At 35.7% G+C, this 25,045-nt stretch overlaps 1 protein-coding gene across 2 annotated transcripts in view; it reads left to right on the top strand.

Moving 5' to 3' along the window:
* Nucleotides 1-25,045, top strand: part of LOC121387144 (phospholipid-transporting ATPase ID-like) — a 133,383-nt gene that overhangs the window by 1,136 nt on the left and 107,202 nt on the right. For both annotated transcript variants that reach the window (XM_041518172.1, XM_041518178.1), the window contains exon 2: nucleotides 20,615-20,694. The gene's annotated coding sequence lies outside the window, so the exon portion shown is untranslated. The remainder of the gene's footprint in view (nucleotides 1-20,614; nucleotides 20,695-25,045) is intronic.

Genomic DNA, 25,045 nt, shown 5'->3' with positions numbered 1-25,045 from the left:
GTATTCAAGAGTAAACACGGTGACGTTAGGGAGGTAATACTTCATCATGATGTTATCTCCCTTTAACTCGAATTTCAAGCGTTTGGAAATAATTTGGCCCCAGTTCAGTTTTGGACCAAATCAGTCCTGTCCCATTTAGAGCCAGGTTTTATTTATGTATTAAAATGAGATTGTTGAGTCACTGTGTGTCTTTACTTGTCTGTTTGAAACTCAAAATCATGTTCATCATTGGAGGAAAACATGTTTCTATTTTCATGACTCAACTTTAGACGGCTTTAAAGACACAACTATTTACAAAACAGTATTTATGGATTTACAGGCAGTGTAGCTCCGATTTGATTTTGACTGGTACATCTACATAATTGTCTATTAAACCAGTATTTCCCGATTTGTTCAACAAAGAGAAATACCAGTTTAACGACTGTATGGAAGCCACTGCCATGTTTTTAATTTTGATTGTTTTAATAAAAGAGCCTTCCAAACAGCTAAATGAACTATGAAAACAATGGAAATAAATATACCCATCTATTTTATGTGCGCCGTTTGTTGAGTGTAACATGCACTGTTTTTCATACTCGCACCCGAGCACCTTAAAAAGCAAGGTCTATAGTGTGAAACAAAAGTCGTAAAAAATTAGTGTTTTTGTTTAGGATTCAATGAAAACTGGTTAAATTGTTCTTGGGCACATTCCATTCAGGGGCGTGGATGTAGCCTAGTGGTAAAGCGTTCGTTTGATGCACGGTCGGTTTGGGATCAATCCCCTTCAGTGGGCTGACCACGACTGGTATATCAAAGGCAGTGGTATGTGTTATTCTGTCTGTGAGATGGTGCATATATATATATAAAAGATCCCTTACTGCTAATCGAAAAGAGTAGCCCATGAAGTGGCGACAGCAGGTTTCTTCTCTCTATATCTGTGTGGTCCTTAACCATATGTCCGACGCCATATAACCTTAATTAAAATGTGTTGAGTGTGTCGTTAAATAAAACATTTCCATCCTTCATTCCATTCAGAACATGTCACTGGTTTTCAACTTTCACTTTCAGCTGAAGGCCTGGAAATAATTGTTAGGCGGTGCTTGCGAAATTACCTGTTATAAATTAAAATGTACATGCCAACAAATGTTAAAAATATTGTTACTGTCTTTGTTGTATTCTGTTCACTATTAAATATGGAAACAGTAATAAAACTGTCGGATAACAACAACAATCAAACGTGGATAAAATGATGCAGTTTATAAGTAATAAAACTGTCGGATAACAACAACAATCAAACGTGGATAAAATGATGCAGTTTATCAACACTTAGCTGGGGAGGTGGGGGTGCGTTTTCATCATCAAACAAGTTCACATGTTGTTGAACTTTTGACATGTTGCAATTTCATTTCAAAATGAGATACAGTCGATATCTTTCCATGAATCCAAGATGAAGAATTTACTTTTATTAAAGATACTTTAAAAACTTAACAACTAAAAAGTAAAATTCATGATTGTCTGGTCACTGCGGAAAGGCCTACTAGATGTAAACAAATACCAATCACGTTGGCAAAGTAACAGTAACAGTCTAGTAACAGTTCAAGTATAAGCACGCGTTCATGATATGGTAAAAAAAATCCCACTTTAAATATGCATTTTAAAATGTACAACATCAGACTGCTTCAACACAGAAATACTTACTCTTAATATTCATTAAGTTTGTGATTACTAATGTTTGGAAAATGACACATTTGTACTGGGCAATGTCCATGACTGGACACTTATTTAGGCCTGTAAGAACGATATCTGGAGTGGAAGATTGTCACAACTTCAATGGTGTGGATTTTACGATAAGATACTGCTGATTACGTTGTTTATTTTAAGTACACTGCAATGACATTGCTAAAAATTATGATACTGTTTTTAAAAAAATTAATTTTTACTTGTCTGCCAGATAACCACTAAGGTAAATTATGCTTGTCTGAGTAAAGTTTCACTTGTCTGGACAAATGGACAAGTGCTTATTTCGAACGCTGTGTGGGTGCCAGTTACAGGTCTACCAGTCTAAAATATGATGCCTTAAACATTGAGACAGGTTTACTTTTAAATTATATAATACACATGTATGCAATGGTATACATGTAGTGAGGGATGGCGGTCATGGTTCCACAATCAAACATTCTCTTTTTTCTTAAACTGTACATTAAATGTAATAAAATCACACATACATAATAGTCTAATATATACATAGGCCTACATTAGTGGGGGTTGACCCTCCCCAATATGGGTTGCCCCCCCCCCCCCCTCCCATATACACAGGGACATATCCAGAGGGGTTGGTACTGGTGGGAGTTCAGATTCGTAAAAAACCCAAAAAGGAAACAAAAGTTACCTGAGGATCTCCAGACCCCAAAGCCTCCCCACCTGGATCTGCCACTGATCAGGGCTCTAGATCTCACTAATTTGGGCACAACGGGGATTTTTGTCTTCTGAGTGCAGGAAGGTCGTTTTAATTCGTAATTACTGTCAGTGAAGAGCTGCTGGAGAGTTGTCGGTATTCACAAATGCATTTCAAGTTACTTTTATATAATTAAACTTAACATATCAGTGATTCTGAGGTCAGCATGTTTGTACTTAATTGGGCAGGGCTTCTAGATTATGGTAGCCCCACTCCCGTGGCTTGTGATATATTCAATGTTGGGCTAATACATAACTACTGTCGCCATGCCCAACGGCTGGTCAAGTCGTCAAATGCTACATTTAAGTCTTATTTTGTTAATATGGACATCATGCTCCCACCCTCTCAAATGTAAGGCTTTTTAAGCTCTTATCTCCTCTAGGTGACATATCTGATTATTTCTATTAGTAAAGTTGTATTTATAAATTCGGCCCATGCAGTTCTTTTACCATAAAAGTTTAAAATGTTTCGAGTAATTTCTACGATTTTAGGGTAATGTAATTTTAGTCTTCGTACTCTTTGGCAGAAACCATATATGGCTGGTATATCATAGGCCATGTGGTAACATGTCCATGTCAGAACAGCCAAATGGTTGACAGGTGGTTAATGTGCTTTAATATAGTGCTGTTATTAAATAACACAAACTAACTTTTCCATGGCAGTTACCTTTCAGGGTACATGTATAGTACTAATTAATTACATGCATGTTGACATTACGGAAAATGCTTATAGCTGCCAACATACATGTATATGCTCACTGATTTAGGAACTTGGAATAAGCAGTTTTTTACTTTTTAAAAACATAATGGACGTGTACCCATCTGACCCTCTGTACGGGTGCAGGGTATATACACTTATAAATAAACATACAGATTCTCCTAGTTCTCCTATTTATTAGGGCGTGACTATAACTATTTACAGTATATATAACGTGTTAATGAATATCAGCTTCCACAACCTGACCTACCAGTTTGAAAAAGAAATCAGTGACAGTGTACAATACGTGTACTGCATGGTGCTGCTTTTACATTTTAACCAACAATTAAGACGATTGAGTACATACACAGTACATACGTACATGTATGTTACTTTAATGGTTTATTTTGTATTTTTTGTGTATTACCAATTAAAAAATAGAAAAGCAAGGAATAAGAAAGAAATGTGAAAAAAGTGAAGGTTTTAGCTTAGTTTACAAGATACGTAATTTGTGGGCCAGAAAGACCAGGCTGAGATTTGAACACCTCATAAAATCTGTTTGAGAAGCATTTCTCTTACTTATTTCTCTTACTTGTAAGGTGGGACGTAGCCCAGTGGTATAGCGCTTGCTTGATGTGCGGTCGGTCTAAGAGCGATCGCCGTCGGTGGGCCCATGGGGCTATTTCTCATTCCAGCTAATGCACCACAACTGGTATATCAAAGGCCGTGGTATGTGCTATCCTGTCTGTGGGATGGTGCATATAAAATATCCCTTGCTACTAATGAATAAAGGAAATGTTTTATTTAACAACACACTCAACACATTTTATTTATGGTTATATCCTATTATGGTGTCGGACATATGGTTAAGGACCACACAGATATTGACAGAGAAAACCCGCTGTTGCCACTTCATGGACGACTCTTTTTGATTAGCAGCAAGAGATCTTTTATATGCAACATCCCACATACAGGATAGTACATATCACGGCCATTGTTACACCAGTTGTGGAGAACTGGCTAGAACGAAAAGTATCCCAATGGGCCCACCGACAGGAATCGATTATGATCAATTGTGCATCAGGCGAGCGATGTACCACTGAGCTACGTCCCGCACTGCTACTAATGTAAAGATTTGCTCTAGTGGTGTCGTTAAAATAAACTTTAACTTTCTCCTACATATTTATGTACTCCTATTACAGGATTTGCCATTAGTCCTTGGTCTCGGTATTGATGGTTCGATGTTTTTAATCACATCGTTACCGGCCTCGGTGGTGTCGTGGTTAAAGCCATTGGAAATACGGCTGGTAGGTACAGGGTTCACAGCCTGGTACCGGCTCCCACCCAGAGTGAGTTTTAACGACTCAATGGGTAGGTGTAAGACCACTACACCCTCTTCTCTCTCACTGACCACTAACCCACTGTCCTGGACAGGCAGCCCAGATAGTTGATGTGTGTGTGCCCAGGACACCATGCTTGAACCGTAATTGGATATATAAGCACTAAACTACGTTGAAATGAAATGAAATCACTGTGTTTTGGTAGAAAATGTATGGAGGATTTCAGTAATGAATGATTAGGGTTGCAAAAATGCTAAATATATATCTCACTAGTCTTCCAGATCATACAATACCAACCAAAATTTACTAACTACATGTACACCAGTCTGGACACCAGAATTTCTACTAGTCTATCAGCCTACATCACAATGTCGGACGTTGCCATTTAAAGGGACATTCCTGAGTTTGCTGCGATTTTTAAGATGTTATTGACTAACATACTTTTTAACGATTGTAATTACACATGTACATATCAAATATATTTTTCTGTATAAAATATTAGTGGCTGTATATTAAACATGTTTCTGATCATTCTAATATTTGTACTAGGTTAAATTTCATTTTATTTACTAAAATATTGTTATTTTATACGTACAAAATTATTTAAACACAAAATCCAGTTTGGCCCGGCTTCTTATAAGTATTAAGACGACAGAAACACATTGAATATACAGACACTGATATTCTAAACAAGAAGATATATTTAATATGTAAGTAAGAAATATTTTTTTAATCGGAAACATCTTACAATGCAGCAAACTGAGAAATGTCCCTTTAATGGCTCCCCATCACTACCCTCAGAACAGTTCAAGGAGAGTAATTTTTAGCTCCCCTTGGCATGTGAATTTATTTGATATCAACATGGTACTAATTAATATCATAAATGGCTGTCCATAATCCAGGTTACTGGAGCAATTAATCACTCGATATATCACCTATTGAATTTTGTTCAAGGCCAGGTTATACATGCATAGATACAAGAACTTTCTGCAGCCATGATGGTTATATAAATAGTAATTTTTGATATATTATAATTGTTGAAACAAGTGTCAATTTCTCCATGTCACTAATAATTATTTTGGCTGGTGACACTTTGGTGCAGTATTTTAGCTGCATCTTCATTGAATTCATGTGTCTGCTTTGTTTTGACTATTCACAGTTGGTTTCCAATAAAATATGTGCATGTATAATTAGTACATGCGCATTAACATATATTTTACACAGACCATACATGTATGACATTGTTGTTAATGTGGTATTTCATGGGGGGGGGGGGGGAATCTTAAAACAAACTTAAAACTAACAAAAGTAAAAGAAAAGAAAAATACAATAAATGCAGGTATATTACATTGCTACATAAATGTGGCAGTTCATGAAATAACATTTTTAAAACAAAACATTAAAAAAACCTTTTTAAAAAAATAATAAATTCACTAACATGTACATACATGTACGTACATACATGTTTACATGTACATGGATGCATACCAAGGTCATGTGAGTATATAACATCAATTGTTACAAATGTGGCAATTCATGGAATACAAATCTTTAAAAACAAATTTAAAATATAAATCCAATTATATTTGAAAGATGTCTACCTTAATCACTAATAGTTTCATTACATTTGGGTCAGCGTGGCAGAGAAGACCTCTGAATGACTTAAACATAATGATTAAGACTGACATGCCTCAGGGACCTTGGTTTCATTCCTCAATTGCGAACTTGGACGACCCTTTCACATGCCCATCTGCATTAGTCGGGCTTTCCTTCCATATCAACACATTTCAATATGTCACTGCTGAGATGTCAAGCTAAAGTCTTAATCAAACTAGGAGTATATATAAGCTTGATGCATGATGGCCTGTCTCGGTTATCTTGCTTTGATGTGGCTGGGTTTGCATCAAAAGTTTCAACATCCTCGTGTTATTGAATCCCCTTGTGGAAATCGTTGTCCTGCTATTAATTAGTGGCTATTGATGTATTGAAGACTCCTGACTCAATCTCGGAGCACCTGTTCTTTGGCTGCTTGCAGGCAACCAATGCAATTAGTTCTACAAGATAATCACTTGCCATTCGAATGTACGGTAGCTGTTTGTTTTGAATCTTGACATGACTAAGTAAGAACATTAGAACTGCTTTTAATAGCAGACAAGTAAAAATGCTTCATTAGTAGTCTTCTACTGGTCCAATGGGAGAAGACTATTGGTTTTGTGTCTGTCTGTCCATCGGTCCCACATACATGTGTATGTACCTTGTTTTCGCAATACAGAAAGGTATTAAGCTGAAATTTTTGTGTACAGCTTTATCATGTACAATGTAGAATTACAGGTATAGTTTGACTTTTATGGGGACTGGCCCATTTTTGTTGGTTTCATCAGGGTATGACCATTTTTTTTAAAGTCACTAGCCACAGGGCTAGTGGGTTTGTAAATTCCACTAGCCCACCAAAATGAAGCACAAGCCCCAATTTGTGATCATTTATAACAAACTTTTTATATAAGGCTGAAAAACGATGTTTCAAGGAACCCCACCCCTAAAGTACCTAAAAAAAACAACCGGCTGATCCGTTTTCATATCTTTTTTTTTTAAGACATGTACATGCATGAGTATAATTTTATTATTATGTATATCTTTTTGAGTATTATTATTAGTAGTATTATTTAATGAAGATTTATCTCGACCTCTAGAGGTGAATGAAGTTTCAAAAATAAATTACTAATTTTTAAAAAATTGCATGACCTACTCTTATTTTGTCACATTATCCAGTTTTCGCTTTTGGCCCCTCCTCCATCCCTGCCACCTCATCTGGAGTGGTTAAGTAATTTAACATGCTCCTCTCTCTAACCACTTAAAACAAAATAATTTAATGCACAATACAATGTAACATGATAATGCATGGTCTTGTTCAGTATATTCGGTATTGAATTGTCACCAGGAGCGGTGACGTCAGTTACTCAAATAGCCTACAGGGCAATATATCCATTGTCGGACAGATAGCAACAAATATATATTGGCAAGATTTAACTCGTTAATTGATAGATAAAAAAAAGCATTATCTTGTACAGGTGTTAACCAAACTGCTATGTACATTAAACAGGTCAAGCTGGCTCTTGTTATTGTGTTCCCTGATTGTCAACATCCCTATCACAAGTAAGCCAAGCATTAAATTAGAAGACTAGATAAATAAGACAATGTAATTCTAAACATGACTGGGGTTGTATACTTCAGTTTTAACCACTAACCAACTAACAACTAACCCACTGTCCTGGACAGACATCCCAGATAGTGGAGGGGTGTGTGCCCAGGACAGCGTGCTTGAACCGTAATTGGATATAAGCCCGAAAATAAGTTGAAATGAAATGTACTTCAGTTATACTACTGGTAGCCTGTTAATTAATTGGCAATGCACACATTTTTTAAACCTTGTTTATATATGTGTTAAATTTTACTACCACGTGACTTGTACAACCAATCAAAACACACATTTTATTAAAATTGTTTACTGTCCATGAAACTTGATGATGAAAATAAACCAAAGTCTATATTGTGTGTATTGTTGTAATTAACAATGTAGAAACTTCTTGTTATTACATTTTATAGAAATCTAGTTCAAGTTGAATATTAATATATACTTATTGATATGTTGACATTATGCGATGACCAATGTCAGAATAACATTTATCAACTGTACATCAGTGGAGGAAAAACATTGTGAGTTAGCAGTGGGGTTTTTTTTTTTTTTTTTTTTTTTTTTTTTTTAATATAAAGCTACTAGCCCACTGGTTTTGCATTTATCACTAGCCCTGTGTTAAAAAGCACTAGCCCCGGGTGTCGGGCTGGCGGATTGATCAAACTCTGGTTACATAAATGTACACGTATACTTGGTTCTTGAACTTAGAAGATCTGACATTTATAAATTATAGGGCCTGGTAGGGAACATGTAATTAGTTTAGCAATATTCTACAGGTACATATACATATACAATGTACATGTACAGATAAGTTACATGTAAAATGCCTTTTATTGTGTTTTTCTGCCATCCAGTATTCCTGGACCATGATAATATTTATAAACCTGTGTTGTCATTCTACAATGTATCTACATGCATGTAAACTTCAAATTCTTATTTATATGCAGGGCTTTCTAGAATTTTTATAAAATTCACTAGCCATGATTAAAATTCAATAACCCTATTTTACTTTAAGTTAAAGCGACATACCCTAGTTTTAAAAAACGCACGTTCGTCTAACAAGTAATGGTTAATGAGACAAGCTCAGGTTATTTTTGATGGTATTTCCCCATTTAAACATCAGACTTTAGCATCTCTCTGTTATAATCCTATCCAAAAGTGTGTTGCACGTTTTTGAGATTTAACTAAACTTGGTGTCTGTGCCTTTAATACAATTTGACTAAATAATAATAATAATCAGATATCACTAAAGAGAGAGCTATAGCTTAAAACCACTAACATTGGGGGAGGGGGGCATGATATTCATATTTAAAAATAGACAACTGCAACATTTGACAAAAAAAAAAAAATCACTAGCCGTCGGGCATGGCAAAAGTAGTTAATTACTAGCCTGACACTGAATATCACTAGCCATGGGATTGGGGCTATCATAATCTAGAAATTTGTCCTGTATTAGTTATTTACTAGCCTGACATTGAATATCACTAGCCATGGGATTGGGGCTGTCATAATCTAGAAATTTGTCCTGTATTAGTTATTTACTAGCCTGACATTGCATATCACTAGCCATGGGATTGGGGCTGTCATAATCTAGAAGCCCTGTATTAGTTATTTACTAGCCTGACATTGAATATCACTAGCCATGGGATTGGGGCTATCATAATCTAGAAGCCCTGTATTAGTTATTTACTAGCCTGACATTGAATATCACTAGCCATGGGATTTGGGCTATCATAATCTAGAAGTCCTGATATATATCAAATTTGAATCAGTATTAATGTTAATAACAATCCCAATAGCCTATTTGTAATTTTGTGTTTTGGTGTTGTTAAACTTTACAATTAATTAATGATTTTTTTTTATTCTTATTATAAGTCTATGGTACATGTACATCAATAAATAATAACCATTCCATTTTATTTTCAAAATAATTTTTAAAAAGAATATAAAATAAAACAAAACAAATATTTATTCAATCATACATACATTTGTAGATCTGCAAGTTAATAATAAAGTTTTTGTTTAACGACACCACTAGAGCACATTGATTTATTAATCATCCACTATTAGAATTGTTTGGTTACAAATGTGGTAATTTTGACATTTAGTCATAGAGAGGAAACCCGTTACATTTTCCCATTAGTCGCTAGTGATCTTTTATATCTGCACCATCCCACAGACAGGATAGCACATACCACAGCCTTTGATATACATCATGGTGCACTGGCTGGAATGAGAAGCTTTAATTGTCAGGAGCTGCTTGTTCATGATAGCAAAATATTGTCACATGGTCTGCACCGTTGAGCATTGTGGTTCCATTTCATTCGTTCGTTCGTTCGTTCATTCATTCATTCATTCATTCATTTACTTATTCATTCATTCACTTATTCATTCATTCATTCATTTATTTATTCATTAAATATGCTAAACATGTCAGTTGTTAAACAAAGCAAGAGATCAATACACAGTTTGGGAAGATCAATGCAGTAGAACCATGCAAGCAAGCAGGAAGTCTGCATTAGACCTATATTGTGTACAGAACAGTAACCATCTGTAAATTCTAAGCAGATGGGGTGGAGTGGGGGGTGGGTGGGTAGCAGGGATTTGTCTCGGCGTTATGTGGGTTCGAACATAGATGCCTCCCCAAAAGAAAGTGGCACTGAAAATTCCCAAATTCTATTGTAAAAATTCCCAATATATCAGTGTGTCTGCCAGGAAGAAATTATTGGGTATGACACTGTGGAATTGAATGCAACCTCAGTTAACAGGTTGTATGGGGAACCTCCCCCAGAAAAGAAATGGGTTAGGGTTAGGGTAGAGTTAAAACAATCATACAGTAATGATAAGAGTAAGTAATTTTGTCAAAATTGTTAACTTTAAAAAATAAAATCTGCAAAAAACATTGAGTATGGCGCCATACCCATTTTACCCTCTGGCAGAAACCCTATATATATATATATATATATATATATATATATATATAATTATGTGTTTTCCAATAATTAATTTAACAGTGGTGTACTGCATCATTCAGTGGTTTGAAAAAAATATTTCAAGTATGATTTACAATGTACTTTTGCTAATTTTCTCAATCACGTCGGACAGGTAAATTCCTTGATATATCAATTATTAATGGCGGGAGGGTTGTGTGTGTGTATCTGTCTGTCTGTCTGTGTGTGTGTGTATGTGATCCTGTATAAATTAATATTAAGGAATGATGTTATCGCTTTGACCCATGCACATTCTTGATTCAGAAAATATTTGTTTACATGAAACAGCACTACCATACAGGCAATTAAATCATAAATGACCTGCCTGTCACCTGCATTGAAAAGTAACATTTATCATGGCTGCTATCTGTTGTTGCTTAAGATTCACTATAAACAGTTCATATCTGTGCCGATTCATTTTAATCTGTGTCATCAGGCGTTTATACATGTATATGTACATCAGGGGTAGAAATTAAGAAATATTTCTCATGGTTTAAGCTGGACTTAAAACATTATTAGCAGTTTGGCCCCAAAATATATGTATATTAACTGGCACCATTTGAACGCATTGATAAAATTGCTAATTATATATGTGTGATGATAAAAAATATTACATGCATCTAAATCGCAATCATCTGCCAATTTTTGCTTACTGCACCCAGTTTTTGCTATTGCTAGGAGTTGTAATGACAGTACATTGTTAAATATTCAGCAAAAATAAAGATAGAGTTAACCAGTTTAATTAGTGTTTTAATGATCCTTTATGATATACTCGGTAAGTGGTATTCCATGAACAGTCAATCGAGACATGTCAGCTTTTTCCGCATGCAACAAATCACATGACATCGGCGACATGATGGGAGCGAAAAAGAATGAGCTATTCCGATTGACAAAAATAAAGCCGGTTACAGAATCTGATGGAAGTGGCTCAAAACAAGCATGCGCAAAGTAGATGTACAAATAACAAATAGCGAGACTAATGTTGCATTTGTGTTTACTCGGAAGTTGTTATTTCCGACTTGTAAACATATTTCCCACCTGTATGCATTTTATTGTATTAACAAATACTCCTCAAAAACAAATAGCAGAAGATAATGAAACAGGATTTTCTAATTAGCTTTTTGGTGATTTGATAATGAAATATTTTCGTCAAAATCAATATTAATTCGCATTTGGCGAATGACAGCTTAAACCCTGATTTCTATTGGTCCGGGAATTACATGTAGAAGGTAGGATAGAAAATGTAGTAGTCCCCAAGAAAAACAATTGTTCCTCATACTGAGAATATATGGGAGTGGGATGTAGCCTGGTGATAAAGCACGAACTTGCTTGATGCACGGTCAGTCTAGAATCAATCCCTGTTGGTGGGCCCATTGGACTATTTCTCATACCAGTCAGTGCGTCATGACTGGTATATCAAAGGCCAAGGTATGTGCTATCCTGTCTGTGTGATTGTGCATATAAAAGATCCCTTGCTACTAATGGAAAAATGTAGCAGGTTTCATCTCTAAATTACCAAATGTTTGATATCCAATAGTGGATGATTAATAAATCAATGTGCTCTAGTGGTGTGGTTAAACAAAACAAACGTTTCCCGAGAAGATGAAACCTGCATGTCTTGGGCTTCTCTAACAAGCTGTTAATAAACACATACACATTACAGTTACCTACATGTACATCACAGTTACCTACATGCACATCACAGTTACCTACATGCACATCACAGTTACCTACATGCACATTTAAAATTCAGGGCTCGCCCTATTCATTGCCAAATTAACACGTTTTTGTACAAAGTAGCTACAACATTTAGTCTTTGGCTAATATAAAAGATTCTTTAAATTAATGAGATTTTTAAAAAAAACCTTCAAGGAAATACTATACAAGTATCTGAATTTTTTTTAAAAAATTGGCTAAACCAAAATGTGAGATAGTGTGAGCACTGCATGTACATTCATGTATGTAGCTAGTGTATCATGGCGAAATAGCATCATTTAAATTGCCTGATGGCCTGATCACACTGGCCCAAATGCCATTCTGTTTGTTTTCCGAATAGGAATTTGGGTGTTCGGGGAGCGAACGGATCATATTCGGGAAGCATTCGGTGTGTTCTAGGAGCATACTGGCTGTTCGGCTCCGTACGGATGCATACGGAACGGCATTCGGTAGCTCCAAAAATTTGTTGTGCATGTTCAAAATAATTTTCATCGACCATCCGAATGTGGCGTCCATGTGTATTCGGGAAGCATTCTAGGAGCATACGGCATGTACGGAAAACGTTCGGGAAGCATGCGTCTAGTTCTTGGTGCATTTGGAATGAAAATTTGGAGGTCCTGGTTTTCGTATGCTTTCCGAACACCCCGAATGGACCTAGTAAGCCGAAAACGTTCGGAAAGCGTGCGGAAAGAGTTCGGTCCATTCTAGGTCGATTCGCCGTGTTCTGAAAGCATTCGGAAAGCATACGGAAAGCGTTCGGAAAGGAAACATTTCGAAGTCAACATGCGGGAAGTATTCGGTCTATTCTGAAAGCATTCTGAAACCATACTGAAAACATTCGGAAAACAAACGGAAAGCATTCGGTGATACATTGGGGAAAACACATTCAGAGGGACATTCGGCCAGTTTAAAAAATCACACCACTTTCATATGTACGGAAAACAAATGGAAGCTCATTCGGGCCAGTATGATCGCCCCATGAGGCAAGAGGGCAATCATTAGTTTCTATTCCTGTAAATGTTTGTTAATTTTCAGATAAACATATTTTAAATGTGTTTTAAGTTTAATTTAAAAATGCAGGGTCCATAACGTGTATATACCAGGATTTTTCTGTTATGCATAATTGTACATGTAAGTGAAACTTACTTCCTTACTTGGAATGTAAAAATACAGCCTAAAGTACTGTCGGAAATAGAATAAAAATGATTTTTGTCAATTATTTCTTTCATGTTAAACTGACAAGTAAATATTTTGTAAATACGTATTTAATGATACTCTACCTAATTTACCATTTACTTGTTTTGGCTCTCATTGATGTACAAAGTGGTGGTTACTCTTAAAATTAAAATAAATATAACAGTAAACAGGTGATTTGTGACCTTTATTGGAACAGACTATAACACATTTTGATCGATATTCTTACCTTAAAAAAAATGTTTAACTTAAAACTGCAAGTTAACTTATTATTTTGAATTGCAGTATAAATTATTAATTATGACAAGCATATTTATTGAAAATAAATTAAATATAAGTGCATTAGACATTTATACAATCTTGCAACCACTTAAAGGTGCTATATATATATCATAGTTATATGTGAGCATCTGTTTGTGATAAGGAGCAGAGCGTAGACCGTGGTAAAGCATTCACTTGATGCGCGGTCGGTCTAAGATCGATTCCCGTCGGTAGACCCATTGGGCTATTTCTCTTTCCAGTCAATGCTCCACAACTGGTGTAATAAAGGCCATGGTATGTACTACCCTGTCTGTGGGATGGTGCATATAAAAGATATAAAAGAGTAGCCCATGAAATGGCGACAGCGTGTTTCCTATCTCAAAATCTGTGTGGTTCTTAACCATGTGTCTGACGCCATATAACTGTAAATAGCATATGTTGAGTGTGTCGTTAAATGAAACATTTCCTGTTTGTGATCAAGATTCTCCAATAAAAAATTATTTTCTACTAACTAGTAGATAAAATTATTTACTATAATCATTTATGGGCATACAGTTAAAAGTGTCTTCTTTTTTGGTTCCATGTCTTGTCATCATAGGAACCCATACGAAACTGTTTAATAAAAAAAATTAAAAAATTGTTGAATAGTCATACCCAATATAATAATCATGTGAAACAAAATTTTGGTTCCGTGATTTTACCAACATGATTCCGGAAACGATAGTTTTTATGAAATCTGAGGGCTTGAAGAATTTGCTTCTTACGGAAAAATATTGCAGGTTTCCTCTATAAGACTACCGTATACACAAATATTTCCATGGCTAAAATAAATTGTACGTAAAATAAATCGCAATAATAAAATCAAATTTACCATATGTCATTTGCCTAACTCTATTCAATGATGATTTCACTCATAATTGGATATGTTCACCATGCTGTCAGTGAGACGTGAGTGTTGTATGTATGTCTAATAAGACATGTTATCAATGGAACACGCACATATCAGAAGAAATAACTTGATGTAGCCCAGTGGTACAGTGTTCGATCGATGCGCGGTAGGTGTGGAATCGATCCCCATCGGTGGGCCCATTGGGCTATTTCTTGTTCCAGCCACTGCACCACGACTGCCATATCAAAGGCCGTGATATATATGTACTACCCTGTCTGTGGGATGGTGCATATGAAAGATCCCTTGCTGCTAATCAAAAAGAGTAGCCCATAAAGTGGCGACAGCAGGTTTCCTCTTTCAATATCTGTGTGGTCCTTAACCACATGTCTGATGCCATATAACCGTAAATAAAATGTTGAGTGCGTCGTTAAATAAAACATGTCTTTCTTTTTTCTTTCCAATAGCCGATGATAATACATGTAAATCAGTGTACTCTAGTGGTGTCATTAAATAAAACAAACTTTAACAAAACATTCGGTCTCACAATTTTCAGAGTCCTGAATGAAGCTAGCATATAGCCCTCCCATGTGGTTAGTTTTGGAACACAGCTAGGTGACAGTTTTCAGTCCTTAATGAAGCTAGCATATAGCCCTCCTGTGTGGTTAGTTTTGGAACAAAACTAGGTGACAGTTTTCATGGGTTCATAGATTTATTTGTCCAGTCTTTTAAGTTTGGTTTCAAGACTACTGTGTTACAGGAAGTTTCCATTGTGTACGTGCTTTTTTGACTTCCTGCATGCTACAAACTTCAATTTTTATGAGATTAAATTGGTTGTAAATTTCTATCACTTAAAAAACTGTTTCCAGTTGGTAACCCTCTGCTACTAAACTGATGAGTCAGATTACATCAGTATGAACAAGGAGACAAAAATAAGTCATGGATATTCATTTGACTAAGATAACAGGGCTAACTCTGGGTGAGCAAAACTATTCACCAAATTGTCTATTAAACTTCAAAAATTGCAGAAATTGTCAGTTATTTTCTAAAAAGTATTATATGAAATTATTTTGCCAAAGTAAAATAAAATTTGCCATCTGCTTTCAAAATTAGCAGTTGACGAATTTTGTGATTGCCAGAGCTAGCCGAGGATAAGAATGAATGTAATTTTTCAAATAGATGTAATATCATACATGCACATATAGGATGAGATGTCCCGAAATGCCACAAGAGAATAATAATTGTCAGCTCCAATAGACATAAAAATGTTTTATTAGCCCTAATCAGGAAGACAACAACTTCCAATATCTCATGTGACTAGCTTAACCCAGGGGTGAGATTTAGCTCAGTTGGTTAAGTGCTAGTTTGAGGTGCTTGCGTCGCAGGATCGAACAATCTCGGTGGATTCATTCAACTGATTGGGGTTTTTCTCGTTCCAACCAGTGCACCACAACTGGTCAAAAGACGTGATATGTGCTTTCCTACATGTCTGTTGCAAAGTGCATATAAACGATCCCTTGCTGCAGAACTAATATGATGACTACACGTACGTGTCAGAATTACCAAGTATTTGACATCCAGTAGCTGAGGATTAATTAATCAATATGTGCTCTAGTGGTGTAGTTAAACGAAACAAACTTTAGCTTAACCCAAGTTTTACTCATCTCACATGAATGGTGATTATTTCTAATGACCGTGTACACTCAGGACTCTTAGGAGACCGCGATTGTTTCATTCGTGCATCACTTACGCAGTGAAATTTTCCTATTTTTCATTTTGTGCATAATAGTTCGGTCAAAACTTACATGAACATAATAATCTTTATTTCATTCTCCTGAGGAAGTTTAAACTTTTTAACCGAAACGTTGGGATTTAAAAATAGTTTTGAGACAATTTTTTCCATATTTTATAGATATATATAAATGAGTAAAGCAGATTTGTAATTCTCACTGGCCTGACACTTAGAAAAGAGAATGTTTTGTATTATTAACAGAACCACTGGTTAACATCGCCAAGTGTCACAATTATAACAGAACCATTGGTTAACATTGCCAAGTGTCACAATTATAACAGAACCACTGGTTAACATTGCCAAGTGTCACAATTAATATTAACAGAACCACTGGTTAACATCGCCAAGTGTCACAATTATAACAGAACCACTGGTTAACATCGCCTAGTGTCACAATTATAACAGAACCACTGGTTAACATCGCCAAGTGTCACAATATTAACAGAACCACTGGTTAACATCGCCAAGTGTCACAATTATAACAGAACCACTGGTTAACATCGCCAAGTGTCACAATTATAACAGAACCACTGGTTAACATTGCCAAGTGTTACAATTAATATTAACAGAACCACTGGTTAACATCGCCAAGTGTCACAATTATAACAGAACCATTGGTTAACATTGCCAAGTGTCACAATTATAACAAACCACTGGTTAACATCGCCAAGTGTCACAATATTAACAGAACCACTGGTTAACATCGCCAAGTGTCACAATTATAATACTATAGGTACCCAGATTAGCTGCTGATGTAAATAATGTGCTGGGGTGTTGGTTTGTTTAAATAATGATATAGAATATAGCACCATTGTTGTAAAAACTTGATGTTCCTTGAAATGTTTGCTTATGTTTTGGGCCTATAGCTAAGCTTTTTTTGGGTGGGGGGGAGTGGGGGGGGGGGGGCACCTATAGCTAAGCTAATAATACTCGAAGAAGATCTTGCTATCTTGCAATTTGGTTGGCTCCAAGATGGGTCAAATGAATAATATCGTCCCCACAAACATGTACATGTACGACTGCAGATAAAACGTGTAGTATATAATCTTTTATTACCTATAAGCATAACGAGGGTCATATTTATCGTACGATTTCCCTCGTATGTCATAACTAAATCGTATGTCCTGACATTGTCATTTAACATTAGCTGTTGTAAGAGTACATTTCTTTCTGATTAGCTGACACGACATTCCACAGATACTACTTTCTTCATTAATACATTTTTATTTCGAGTGTAAGCTGATCACATGCCTTAATGACAAATACGTGTTTTTAATTAATTTAATAAAACATTAATTGATTATTTATGATAACTTGTATTATATTACGATGTAGTTGTGACACATCAAACATTAATTATGAATATATAATGTTCACAACTGTTAGAAATCTATACTAAGGTCGACGAGTCACCTTTCACACCCTTGTTTTGGCTTCGTACATAATAAATGTAGCATATCTTACTGTAATTTCACTTGAAAGCCATATTTAGTAAAAGGTACAATGTTTTAATCACAAGATTTTCTTCAAACACATTCAGGTGCATTAATAATGTTCAAACAAACAAAAATTCAATAGCAATTTTGCATTGGAATTTTTCCAGCATTCTTAAAACGGAAACGTCATGTACCCAATTTATAGTTATTGTAAGGAGATGCAAAGTGACGTCATTGGAATACTGACGTCATTCAAATTCAAAACTAATTATTTCAATTACTGTGTATTTGTTTGCATTTTAGTATACACATGCTATACAATTTACAACTGTTGATACATGTGTACTCTTTACTTATGGGCGTATAAATATCACGTAACTTTAGAACAGGTTGTGATTTGGTTTTCAAGACATCGATGAACAAACATTACTCCGCCGTTAAGGAAACGTTAGTTTGTAAACAATGACTGGAATGTTCATTTAGCAAGACAGTTCTACAGTAATAAACAGAATATTACATTCGTGTCCATGACAGACGATGTTTACGCTCTCGCTCGGGAAATATGATAATTTAGACACTCGTGTCGTAAACATCGTCTGTCATGGACACTCGTATAATATCCTCTATTCTGAAGATCTACATGTATACAAAATGTTCTTGGTATACGTTTTTTTTCTATAGATCTATAAAAAAGAAATTAAGCCCCCTCCCAAAAAAAACTCCAAGCAAAACAAAACAAAAACAAAACAAAACTTAAATACCTCCAACAAAAAGCCCCATACAAACATAAAGTCCCCATATATTTAACGTACAGTGTTTAATTGAACACAAACGTTAATTACCAGATAAATATTTTTTACAGTTAAAGGCAGGGTCAACTCAAACAAGAGCCTTATGTGTTGGAAAGATGCATACCCGGACCACCAACACATACTGACACTTTAGCAAATGAAAAACGCGTAATTTTAGAGTTAATAAAAAAACATGATTATTCCTGCTAACTGGGGGCAGCCATTTTGTTTCTTTTTTGTGACGTCCGGTGGGATAGCTTGGGGCGAAGTGACGTCAACTCCTGACCATCTCCTGTATGTACAGAGTAAACAAAAGCAGTAATTTTCGACAAGGCGCTTCTCTTTGATCAACCTGACTTGTAAAACAGCATAAATGACGTAATAATATAATAAACTATTTAACTAAATATATTTCAAGTTGCATTAACGGAACAAAATGGGGTTATAGTATTTTTCTCTGTTTAATAATCCAAAGGAAAAATGTACACTATTAGGCCTATTGATATGCTATTTTGGAGCAAAAACGACAACCCACGATACCTAAGTGATAATTTTCTTTTCTTTGGGACTACGTAATTGGTCAGTTCTGTGGTTTTAGATGGAAAAGTCTACTTAATCAATAGTTTTACAGAACTATTTACAATAATAAACCATGTTCATTACAATTTTAGGGGTGACAGGTAATATTCCACAATACCGGTATGTATTTTTGTGTCTAGACAGCGTCAGTTAATTGGCTCGTCTGGTTACCAATCAAATACACAGCTGCCAATCAGGAATCACAGGTAGAAGCAACAAACAGCATAGACCAATTAACTAAGAAAACACTCCTTGTATCATTTCAGTACGTAGGTTAATGCATGGGTAAAACATTGTTAATTGTTTCGACTTGTTGTGTAGCCACTTTGACAATGGTATTTTATTTTGTATTGAAAAATAATATATATAGTGCTGGATATACTTATTGCTGGCTTACTGGGATGTGTATTATTACAGAACATTGCAGTGTATGACTATTTATCATCCAGCAAAAACCAGGTAGATTGTGTTTCTCTAGTTCTAAGGCTCATTCCTGACGTTACACGTATTACGTAACCACCAGCTCGCCAGAGGGGGCGTACTCACTGAGATGGTACAAAATGGCTGCGCCCGTTATATATAATAGTCGTCACATTTAACCGTTTTATTAATTAACTATACGATTATACGTGTTGATATTAAGCAATAATGTGCGTTATATATCATTGAATATGCATACCAGGCCAAATGTCTTAATTGTCCTCTCCTTTAAGCAGAATGTTTGTTTTAAATGTTGTGCATATAATGTCATGATGTTAAATTTTAACAAAGAATCATTCCATTGTTTTATTCTTTTGATCTCTGTGTTTTGTTATTCACACCTACATGTACAATGTACCTGTAGCTGCATTTCCCTTATACATGTAATTAATTCATTTGGACGTGGAGTTAATAAATTAGAAGTTAAAAGTAATGGTAATAATTTTATATGAATCGATTCTAAACTTGCCAAAATAACTTGAGCACCAACAGTTTAAAAGTTATTTTTGAATATTAATCCTGTACACATCAACACACACATGTACAGCATCAACTACAGCAGGTGTCCATATACAGGTGACCATCATTTGGAAACGTCAACGCAGGTGATCAGAAAGATAAATATCAGTTCAACAGGCAGTCAGCATGAGGTGAAAACTGAATACAGAAATGGATGAATAAAACCTTGCTAACCTCCAGTAATAATTTAATTGCCAGGCTTCAAACCCCCCCCCCAAAAAAAAAAAAAAAAAAAAAAAAATCACAACCATATTGATTACATGTACATGTATACCTATATATAATAATCTTTTTTACTGTTTTGCAGGCCAAGTGGAATGTTTGATGTTCAGAATTCTCTCACTGCAAACAGCTATAAGACTTTATTGTACAACGGGTGACAAACAGGTATGTATGTACAAATATAGATTCATTTTAATATTATAATAAAGGAAAAAGGAAAAAAGAAGCCAGATTGTGATTTCTCTTTAACACTAGGCCATTCAGTACAGTATATGTCTTGTTTAACGACACCACTAGAGCACATTGATTTATTTAATCATCGGCTATTGGATGTCAAATATGATAATTTTGACATATAGTCTTAGAGAAGAAACCCACTACATTTTTCTGTTGGTGGCAAGGGATCCTTTATATGCACCATCCCACAGACAGGATAGCACAAACCACGGCCTTTAATATACCAGTCATGGTGCACTGGCTGGAACGAGAAATGGCCCAATAGGCCCATAGATGGGGATCGATCCAAGACCGACCACGCATCAAGCTAGCGCTTAACCACTGGGATACGTTCCGCAGGCTTGTTATTTATGATATAACACAGTCGTCACAGCCATACAATCCAATGAAATAAGCACAATCTAAACTGATTGATCAGTGATGTATAAGTTAACCTAAAACTGATTACTCTTTGATGTATGAAGAAAATTTTAGTTGAAAAACTTAAAAATTTATTATATATTTTTGAGGATTCATGTATGTAAGAAACCAAATACTACATTCTGTTAAATACTATTTATATCTTACAATGTGTTTAAAAACAACTTGTAATATAAATGGTATCTAATGGCCACTCATGTAGTATTGTTCAGGGCTTCTAGATTATGGTAGCTCCACTCCCATGGCTAGTGATATTCAATGTTGGGCTAGTAAATAACAACTATTTCCATGCCCGACGGCTAGTGAAAAAAGTCAAATATTGCAGTTAATTTTATTTTGTAAATATGAATATTCCCAACCCCAACTCTTTTCGATTAGCAGCAAAGGTTCTTTTATATGCACCATCCCACAGATAGGGTAGTACATACCACAGCCTTTGATAATCCATTTGTGGTGCACTGGCTGAAATGAGAAATAGCCTAATAGGCCCACTGATGAGGATCAATCCCAGACCAACCGCGCATCGAGTGAGCGCTTTACCACTGGGCTATGTCGCGCCCCCAACTACATGTAAAAGCCCTGAACATAATACATAATAATATTAACACTTTACAGGGGTCAAATTTTACGCTATTCTGCAAATAGTAAATTTCGAAACGGAATAGTAAAACAATTCTTCCAGTATTCCGTCATGAAAGTGAAAATAAAGCATGGAATACCGTAATCACCTGCGACTATTCCGCTTATGCTTTTTCTTCAGCTACATTTTTCTGCAGAACAAATCCTCGCACTTACCGGTACAAATTAAATGTCTTTTTGATTGAGACTAATGTTTGGAGTGAGTTCGTTAGTAATTCCAGCTAGTACGCAGTAATGCATAGACATAGGTATATAAACAATTGTTCGTTATGCAATGTTGTACAGGGCGACGTAGCACAGTCAGGAAAACTAGTGGTACATTAATAATTGAAGGGATAGTACATTTTTAGATGGAATAGTTGTTTTTTAAATTCACTATTCCTTTGGGATAGTGGTAATTTTTTTTTATTTCAACCCCTGCTTTAGGACCTACACATGTACAAGTAGTGACTGCAGCATGGTCTTGAGAAGGCACAGGCTCCTAGGCTATGCCAGTTGTGGACCCCAAGACTATAGTCGTAGCATTAGAGACTTGTTCATGAACAGTCTTATCAGCTGTCAATTTCTACTCCTGCATAACTCAGGTGTGATAATGCTCATCATAATGTGTCTGTTATCACATATTAAATAATCATATTCCATAGTCATACTTAGCAACTCTGTCTTCAGTGGGCAGACAATGAAAGCGCCATCTATCGGATCAGTTATTAATGCCATTTCTTGCAAGAGATCGATTCCCCAAATTTATATCATTAATATGGAAATTTGACATTGTCCATCTTGATTCTGTGAAAACTAATATTTCTACTTGATCCCCACATGATATGTTGTCAGGTCATGAATAGCTCAACCTTGTTAAAAACATGTCGTAACTGGATGCTGAAAGATTGCTGTAGTTGTGATAAACAACTGATTTACTGATGGTACTGTTACATGTACAAGCCCTGTAGTTGTGATAAATAACTGATTTACTGATGGTACTGTTACACAACTGGTACATCAAAGGCTGTGGTATGTGTTATCCTGTCTAACGGGATGGTGCCATTTAAAGATCCTTTGCAGCTAATTGAAAAGAATAGCCCATGAAGTGGCGACAGTAAGTTTCCTCCCTCAATATCTGTGTGGTCTTTAATTAACCATATGTCTGATGCCATATAACTGTAAATGAAATGTGTATAGTGCTTCGTTAAATAAAACATTTCCTGGTAGCAATGTAGATGGCTGAATATATGTATTACATTTCTGCAATGGTGGTGATGGCCACTGAGCCACTGAGGCCAGTACGTGAGAGCCTTCCCCTAGGTCAAGATGTGATTTAACTCTGTGCTCACAAGAGTACGTGTGCTGGGTCACAGGACTGATAGTGGTAAGTACTGCCCTGTCTGTGGGAAGGTCCCAGCTTTGCTGATTGACTTTTGGAAGGAGGAGCTTGTGTGTTGGCAGTGGGTTTCCTTTCTCTCTCTTGACCCAGTGTCAAAACACAAGAAAACATACATTGTGTGGTGGCAGTGGGTTTCCTTTCTGTCTCGTGACCCAGTGTCAACAGCAAAACATACATTGTGTGGTGGCAGTGGGTCTCCTTTCTGTCTCGTGACCCAGTGTCAACAGCAAAACAAACATGTACATATAGACACCATCCCCTTCACAAGATCACATTACTGTTCCATGTCAGGCTCCGTATTCATAAACATACTTAAGTCAGTGTATGATACCTAAATACATACTTAAAGTACATAAATAAGTATCATACATTGACTTAAGTACGTTTATGAATACGGAGCCTGGTCTCTGAGAACTGAAAATATGCCAAACCCATTTATGGGTTAAATTATGCAAAAAATAAACTCAGGTAATCCTTTTCTTTAACTTGTGTAACTCATTAAATGTTTATGTAAATGGCATCCCAACTTTGCTGTGCAAATGAAAAATACATGTAGGTGACACAAAATTAAATTTATGTGAGCGACTTGTGAATGAAACAATTGTTCAGATTCCTATTTTCAGAAGCATGCATATTCATAGAAATGTGAGCCAGATGAATGTTTAAGGGCTTGCATCGTCTGTTTTCAAACTCCATTCCTTCTTGCGTTCTGGGCTTATATTGCATTAGACTTCTTTTAAATATAATCTTCACGGAGATAATTTAGTAAGTGCCCACTTAGCAGTGACGGGATCACATAGACTATAGCATGCAGTGCTGATGGAGGGGATTTTTCTTTTAAAGTATTTCTGGAACCGACTTAGCTTGTCCATAATAGCAGAAGGGAAGCAAAGAATAAACTCAGGTCATTCCAATAGATTAAATCTATTTTTATACAAGATAAATCTGATTTCTGAATGTGGTCTTGGCAATGAAAACAACAGTTATCTTGTTACACAGAATCACAGGCACATGTGGTCAGTCCTTGATTATTGATAGTGAAGATAATGACCAGAAAATGTTGTATTCTTTAGCATCCCATAGGCTAGGATGCAATATTTCTGTTTTGGAAGGTCTAGGTGTCATTTTATTGAGCATTTCCATATATATATATATATATATATATATATATATATATATATATACACACACATACACAAATAGAAAATCCTTCTGTGTTGCTGGCACCTCTTCTCTAAAGTAGCAAGGGGGCTTGAGATAATATATTTTATAAAGAAAAAGTCAGAAGCCTCTTTTGAAAGTCATATATCCCTCTTTAATTCAAATTTTTGCCTGTTCAGGCGTCTTCAGGGAAATTTTAAAACTAAGCTAAAGGAAGTCAAACCATACTGCATGAAAAAATGTTTTGTATGTCCTGTAAACCTCTAGCTGACATACATATTATATATATTCAGTGCTTCTGCCAGAAAGAATTTTTTTGAGTATGGGGCTATGGAATTGAATGTAACCACAATCAACAGTGGCTATGGGGGCCTGATCCCCCAGAAAGAAAATGGGTTAGGTTTAGGGTTAGGGTTAAGAAAATCATACAGTAATTGATTTTGACAAAAGGTTACCCCAATGGCAGAAATCCTAATATATGTGCATGTGTATTCAAATAAAGATTTGCCAAGTCACTGATTTTATATTTATACCAAAGAAGAAGGAAGGAAATGTTTTATTTAAAGACACACTCAGCACATTTTGTTTATATTTATATGGCATCAGACATATAGTTAAGGACCACACAGATATTGAGGGAGGAAACCCGCTGTCGCCACTTCATGAGCTACTCTTTTC

Source organism: Gigantopelta aegis, chromosome 2 (genome assembly GCF_016097555.1).
Source record: "Gigantopelta aegis isolate Gae_Host chromosome 2, Gae_host_genome, whole genome shotgun sequence".
Lineage (NCBI taxonomy): Eukaryota > Metazoa > Mollusca > Gastropoda > Neomphalida > Peltospiridae > Gigantopelta > Gigantopelta aegis.
Note: the sequence above shows the minus strand (reverse complement) of the source record. Positions and strands in the feature narration are given on the sequence as shown.